Source organism: Vigna umbellata, chromosome 9 (assembly GCF_029865625.1).
Source record: "Vigna umbellata cultivar VRB3 chromosome 9, Vumbellata_1.0, whole genome shotgun sequence".
NCBI lineage: Eukaryota > Viridiplantae > Streptophyta > Magnoliopsida > Fabales > Fabaceae > Vigna > Vigna umbellata.
Window position 1 is genome coordinate 30,809,657 of NC_142173.1, and position 7,190 is coordinate 30,816,846.

At 36.5% G+C, this 7,190-nt stretch overlaps 1 pseudogene; it reads right to left on the minus strand.

Annotated features, from left to right (window-relative positions):
• Positions 1-1,818: 1,818 nt before the first annotated feature.
• Positions 1,819-4,260, minus strand: LOC148193190 (U-box domain-containing protein 19 pseudogene; annotated as a pseudogene).
• Positions 4,261-7,190: the final 2,930 nt, after the last annotated feature.

Genomic DNA, 7,190 nt, shown 5'->3' on the forward strand with positions numbered 1-7,190 from the left:
ATAGTTATAAGTTATTACTAACAAAGATAAAATGAAAGCTGGATAAAAAATACACATGATTTGTGATTACTTGTATGATAATATTATGTTTCTGGACATTAAATTTTGTAAAAAGGAAAGCCCATGGGCTGGCCCTGGCCTATAGGGCTTTAGGGACTTTTAGCCCTGTGGGCTTTTTTAATAAAGAGTTTTTTTTGGCCCTGTGGGCTTTTTTGGCCCCAACCCACATGGGCTAGGGCCAAATCTTATTAAAGGGGCTCATTTGACACCTCTACTTACCGTGTAAAAATAATGACATGAAATCTTGATCACCATGCAACAAGACATGATATCAACCTTTACAGATATAAGACACAATAATCTAAAGTAAATAGAAATTCCAAAGAAGAATAACACTTTTCTTTAAACAAAAATAATTATTTAACAATTTATTTTATTAAAAATGTTATTATGTTTTTTTATTTTTGTTAAAATGTTCACATGTTAAGTATCAATGTGAACATTTATCATCCCAACCAAAATAAAATCTTAATGTTTAAAGGTTTAATTATTCATTTTTTTTCTTTAAGTTTCAATTGTGTTTTAATTTTTTAAAAAATATTTATTTTATTTTTAAATAATCAAAATAGAGTTATGTTTATGCTTTAATGGGACGAGGACGACGCTTGTGTGCTACTCCTTTCTGTGTTGAACGTTCGCTCAACTCTTTGCTTTGTGTGACCAATCGGTGTATGGGAGGTGCCCTGGAGAATACACTCTGACGTCCGAGTCAGAATTTTTCTTTGTAGGTCTAAAGTAATTCAATGATGAAAAGTCAGTTTACCTTCACATTAAACTTCTATTTATAGAGTTTATAAGAATCTGACAAATTAATTTACCACTTAATGGTCATTAATGCAAACCTTAACCACTTATCCGTAGTTGTTGCTGCCTTGATTGCACTTTAACTCTGTTTAACTGTTGTCGGGACCAAGTGACTGTGAGACTCTTTCATGCACGTGGACCGCTCGGTCCTTTCAAGCCAATACACCACCATATTCGATCGGCCGGCTACAAGTCTATAGTAACAAGTTCTTATGACCCTTTTGACTTAAACGTCTTTAGTGAAACTAAAATTGCAAAATCTAGAAGGTAGAAAAAGGAACGGAGAGAGGCAAAGGGGAAAAAAGCATTTACAAAATGGTGTATGTATAACTTCATCAAAGGGTAAGGGTGGGGAGGGAACGGTGAAGTTGAGAAAGAAATGAGTGTCACGTATCTAGGATAATTATCGTTCAACATTGTTTGTTATTTCTAAATACATAATTTCGTTTGGCTCACGATGATATAACTCATACATTAATATTGTAAAGAAATGAAATTGGTTCAAATTTTTAAAAGAAACAATTTCAATTTCTCGTTTAAATTCAAAAACTAAATACATATTTAATTCTAAAAAGATATTTATTCAATGGTAAATGAGTTTAGTAGTTGTTCAACAGTGGAGAATTCTTTCTCAACATTCTTTCCTTCTTCTTCACCATGAAACCTTGTGGTCCAATTATATCCAAATATCTTGCATTTTGAAATAATGCATCAATACTTAATTGAGGAAGATTGTAAAATATTTTATATTTATGTTGTATAAAAGAAATGTGTTGTTTTTATAAGTGCGTTTTAGCAAAGGTAGATACTGAAATATCAAATTGATTTGCCCTTTTCATTCATTCGAACCTCTATGCGCTCGTTCTATGATTGGTGAATGATTCACAGCTTTGAATGTCTCCACAGAGAGACCAGAGTCGGAGAAACAGAAAGAATTTAATGAAGAAATCCAGAGATAAAACTTCCTCATCTAATTTCACAACACTTCAATTCGTAACCAGAGATATACAAAAAAATTCGAGTTTTCATATGAGCTAAGCAAAAAGCTCGCTTATTGAAATTAGCTCACGGGCCATAAAAAAGAGCATGGAGCTAATTTCACAAATGTAAAATCTGACAAAAACCAATGTAACATGTTACAGTATTTAGTATTTACAGAAAAAAGGCTTACGCGTATTCACAGAGGGAGAAGGGGTTGGTTCCATTGAAGTTTGCAACTCGTGAATCAGAATAATGATCACCAAACGTGAAGCGATCGTTCCTGCGGAGGAGAGGAACCCTTGAGTCCAGAAGTTCTAGTCTCGTGGAAGTCCTGTATAACTTTAATCAGGAACCGCGCTTTCTTTGCGCCCTGACTACTCCCACCCGTCACAAGCGAATAAAGCGATGGCATCACCGAAGGGTCCTTCGCCAGAACAGCCACCACCTCCGCCCCAATATTCACGCAAAGCGACAACAAAATCGAAGCAGAGTGCTCTTTCCCCACGTTTGACGTCACAGATCGCAGCATTCCCGTAATTAACCCCAACGCCGAACCTTCCAATATCGCACGCGCCCCGTCAGCATTCTCAGCCAGCGCTGCAAGAACCGCCAATGCTTCAGTCACAAGCTCCTCCTTATCTGAAGAAGCCAAAATGTCAAGCAGCGCAGGAACTGCTCCAGCCGCGACCACCCTTTGGTGATTCCTAGGAAGCAAAAGCAACCCGAAAATGGCAACCACGGCGTTCTTTCTCCCGCAGGTTGTTCCTTCTTTAACTAACTCCACTAAAGCCGGAATCACCTCGGGGTTCTCACCTATTATTTTCCGGTACTCTTTCACCGAAGAGAGATAAAACATGATGGCAGCAGCTACTTGACGAATTTCGAGGCTAACTCCGTTCTTCAGCACGGAGAGAATTACGTTTAGGCCCCCACTGGTTATGATATTTTTAGGTCCATTCGGATGTTTAGAGAGCTTCAATAGAGCGGAGATTGCGTTCTCTTGAGTGGGTTTATCGTTAGACGCAGATGCTAAAAGTTCTAGTAGAGGAGGCACTGCTCCCACTTCAATCAAACAAGACCTATTGAAAATGCTGGTTCTAGCAAGCACGCGAATCTCGTAAGCGGCCTTCTGCTGCTGTTCATGCGTTCCGAACGCCAGCCTCCGCGTAAGGAACCACGCCAAGAATTGCACGGCGTGCGCCGCCGCCGGACTACCTGCGACGATGTTGCGGTTACGGTTAGATGGGCGGTTGAGTGAAATGCCGTTGTCGGAGCAGAACTGTTGGATGAGCCTCTTGAGAGTTGTGTTCGGAACCAACTCTGTGTTGGTTAGCTTCTCCCCTGTTTTGGGACACGTGGTGTTCCCAGCTTTGAGCCATTTCTGAATGGAGGCTCGGTCGTAGGTTTGACCCGTTGACACCGTCACCGGATCCGTCATCAACTCGAGGGAAATCGGGCAGCGGAAATCTTCTGGATTAACGGACGTTAATAATGTTAACGTTAACGGAGTCATCTCGGTACTGCATCTTCCTTCAGATTGATTAATGTCTTCCGTAGTTTCGAAAATGACACCTCTGCAGTAACTTAAGAACCCTACCAAGCTACTGAGCAACGGAACCTCTCGCTCGTCTCGATCGCGACACTCTAAGCTGATTTCTTCTTCTAGGAAAATAATCTCTTTATTGCAATCCATCCATGTTCTAATTTGGAGGTAGTCGATGATTCCCTGCATGGAGCTGAGGTCAGGTTCCGTTCCCCTCGCGAACAGCCGAAGAACATTGTGGAGAGTTTTGCACGCTCGCGCGTCGCTGGGGTCCACTTCGAACTTGGCTTTCCGCGCTTGCCTCGTTACTAACTCCGCCAATTCCCTGACTTCAGCGCACACGTCGAACTCTTGAAGAGGCAAAACGTCGAGGGAGGTGGCGACGGCGAGAATGAGGCAGCGGAACTGGGATGCGACGTGTTGCGATTTGGAAAGCATTAAAAGGCGCGCGCCTTGGAGCGTGCAATCTTGCATCAAGAAGTTGATTTTTTGCAAGGCGAAGTGGAGTTCTGCGAGGCAGAGGATGGTGGAGTGAGGGATTGATAAACCGCGGTCTCGAATTTCTTGAAGGAGAACTAAGAGTATACCGATTTGGCGTATCGTTTCTCGTGCGTTGCGACGTTGAGTAGGGAACAATTCGGGTTGAAAGTTGCATACGGACTGGGAGAGAGTGATTAGAGAGGCGAGAAGTGTGGGCGGAGATATGTCGCCGCAAGGGTGAACCGCCGGGAATGATAAGATGCGGCGATCCCTTGGAGTCATTGGATGGTTGGAAGGAATGAAAGAAGAGAAGAGAAGGAAGTTTGTGATATGTGGATTTGGAAATGAATGGGCACAGGTGTAGGTAGTTGGCGCAAGCAGTTATTATAAGAGGAGGAGATTGTGTTGTGCTGAATGGAGAATCTTCTGGACACGTGGTTGTATCTAACAAAGAAGGGATTGTGAGACTTGTCTGGGACTGGGAGGGAAGAACGAAGATTCGTTTTATTAATTGGAATTGGGACACGTGGAAGTGTAAGATTACTGATTTTTTTTTTTTAACTTGGAAATGTGAAGGTAAAGTAACAAATGGGTAAGTGTATTTAGATTTGGTAGTGAGTTTGAAGTGATGGGTGGTGGGTCCCACTAACCGCCCTTACCTGACCGACAGGTGGATAAACCATGCGCCGACGTGTACTCCGGAGAAATCTAAAGCTGCTGACTAGAATAATCAAAATCGTTTCTTTTGCTGACCAGTTCAATTCTTTAATTTCAAATAACTTCATTTTATTTTACGCTGAATAATAATAGTCTTCTTTTTTTCATTTATAAAATACATATATTTTTTTTATGAAAGAGAATATCATTTTAGTTTAAATGATAATTGTTTTCTCTGTTGCAAAAACTTCAAGTTTTTAACAATTCAAACAACTTATTATCAACTAATTCGGATATTTTTTAAAATATTTGCTTAAATGCTTGTAATTTAATTTTGGCATACTACTTTTAAAGTCTATAGGTTATAATATTTTAAGAATACAATGTCGAAAAGTAACTCGTTCAAATTAAAATTTAAGAACAATAATAAAATATATTGTTCATAAGTATATTAAAATTAAATTATATGTAAAAAATTTATTTATTCTATAACATCAGATAAATTACATAATTATATTATACGCTTACCAATAATTTAATTATTTTAAATTTAAAATAATTTTCATTTGATCGTTAATTACATGAGTACATGAATTAGAGCTAATGGTAACACAAAAATATTAAAAAAAATTGAAAAATCTAAAATGTAAAAGTATTACTATATATTCTTAAGAAAGTGAAACTTTTACTAAGGAATGATATATGTTTCGTGCATTATAAAGGACTATAGGTATCAATCATAGCGCACAGACGTAGAACAAATACTTACACTTTGACATTTGAATGTTTTGACTGGGTAATATGAGAATCGTGTTAGATGAAATTGACCTTTACATATCAACATCCACCAAAGAGTAAACATGTCTCATACTGAGATCCTTTTTTTTTAGTATATACAATCTCTCAATGAGGAGATGATAAGATGAAGGAACTCTAAGGAATTTAATTTTTAACCTCATCCAAGAAGTGTTGAAAAGTGTGTTTGAAAGTTGATAAGTTCAATTCATTTGTGAAAAACCATTTTTATATTTAGTTTTTTATACTAGTTCAAATCTACTGGATATAATAAGAGGTATGGTGGCAATTTCATACTTATTTTATATATAATAGGTATAGAAAAAAACTTAGTGACAAATTTGTAATAATCAACAATAATTTTTTAAATTGAGTGGAGCTTAATAAGTATAAAAAGCTTAAAATTTTATTTTTTAAAATTGAAAATAAATATACGAAACAATCTCTATATTCTAGTGATGACTTAGATATGAGTATGATGGCTCATCCTCCTCTATCATACATGGAAGAGAGCTCGCCAAAGACCATTAGGGGAGTACACATCTAAGAAAGCAACGAACATATTTAGACGCATTGTAAGTACCTTAATGCTAACATATTATTAACATATCTTATAATCTTAATTTCAAATATCTAAATTATAAGATGAGTTGGTGGAGTAAAGTGCATACCATCATTTTGAGGACATATTGGTGATTGTCATTGATCGTCCAGAACATCTTGGACGTGTTTGTGGTGTTGAAAAATTTGTTGACATCCATTAATTCTCTGATCCTCTATCAACTCATCATCGTAAAGCCCATGTCACTTAAGAAGTCCTCATGTCTATCAGAGAATAAATGAGACAGGAGATAAGGGAGGAGATGAGTGACATTAAAGAGTATTGTGATATGTAGGAATAGTTGAAGAAGGAGTACTCGATATGTGGGCACAATTGTTAGTAGACATGCAAGCAGAGTTAGTCTCTACTTTAGGCCAACCTAGGAATCTCCTTAACAACCTTCTCCTATTTTTATAAGTACAAAGGAGAGTTGTGATGTTTCCCCTCAAGAGGCTTCTTCCACTATTGATACAAACTACAAGTTGTTATTGCTCAAGTCCCTATACCAACTTAGGAGGTTGAGACAAGCAAGTCCCTAAAAATTTTATCCTTTGATTAATTAGATATAAAAAACAATTGTAAAGTAGGTCTTTATCTTTAGTTGTTTTAACTATGCACTTTTTTCTTTTAATGTATACTAAATTTACTTAAGTCTTTAAATATGTATACCAGGTTAGAGCACAAGGGGGAATATCCACAAGCATTGTATTTAAAATCATATCCACAAGCATTGTTAACTCGTGAGATTTGGTAACATGTAAAATTTATAACTTACATCTATTTATCACTATAAGTTGACTCAAACTTTTCACTAATAGGTTTTTTATTAAACGTCTCTATTAGAGCAAGAGATCCTAAAGGAAGTTTGTGAGTAATGAGCTTCGTTCCTTTTAGGTGTTTATAATAGATTAGTTAGATGATTTTATGAGGTTAGAATTGTATTATCTTTTATATATGTATTACAACAATAATTATAATATATATGCACACGTGTATGTATATATATATATATATATATATATATATAAATTATTGTTGTAATACATATATAAAAGATAATACAATTCTAACCTCATAAAATCATCTAACTAATCTATTATAAACACCTAAAAGGAACGAAGCTCATTACTCACAAACTTCCTTTAGGATCTCTTGCTCTAATAGAGACGTTTAATAAAAAACCTATTAGTGAAAAGTTTGAGTCAACTTATAGTGATAAATAGATGTAAGTTATAAATTTTACATGTTACCAAATCTCACGAGTTAACA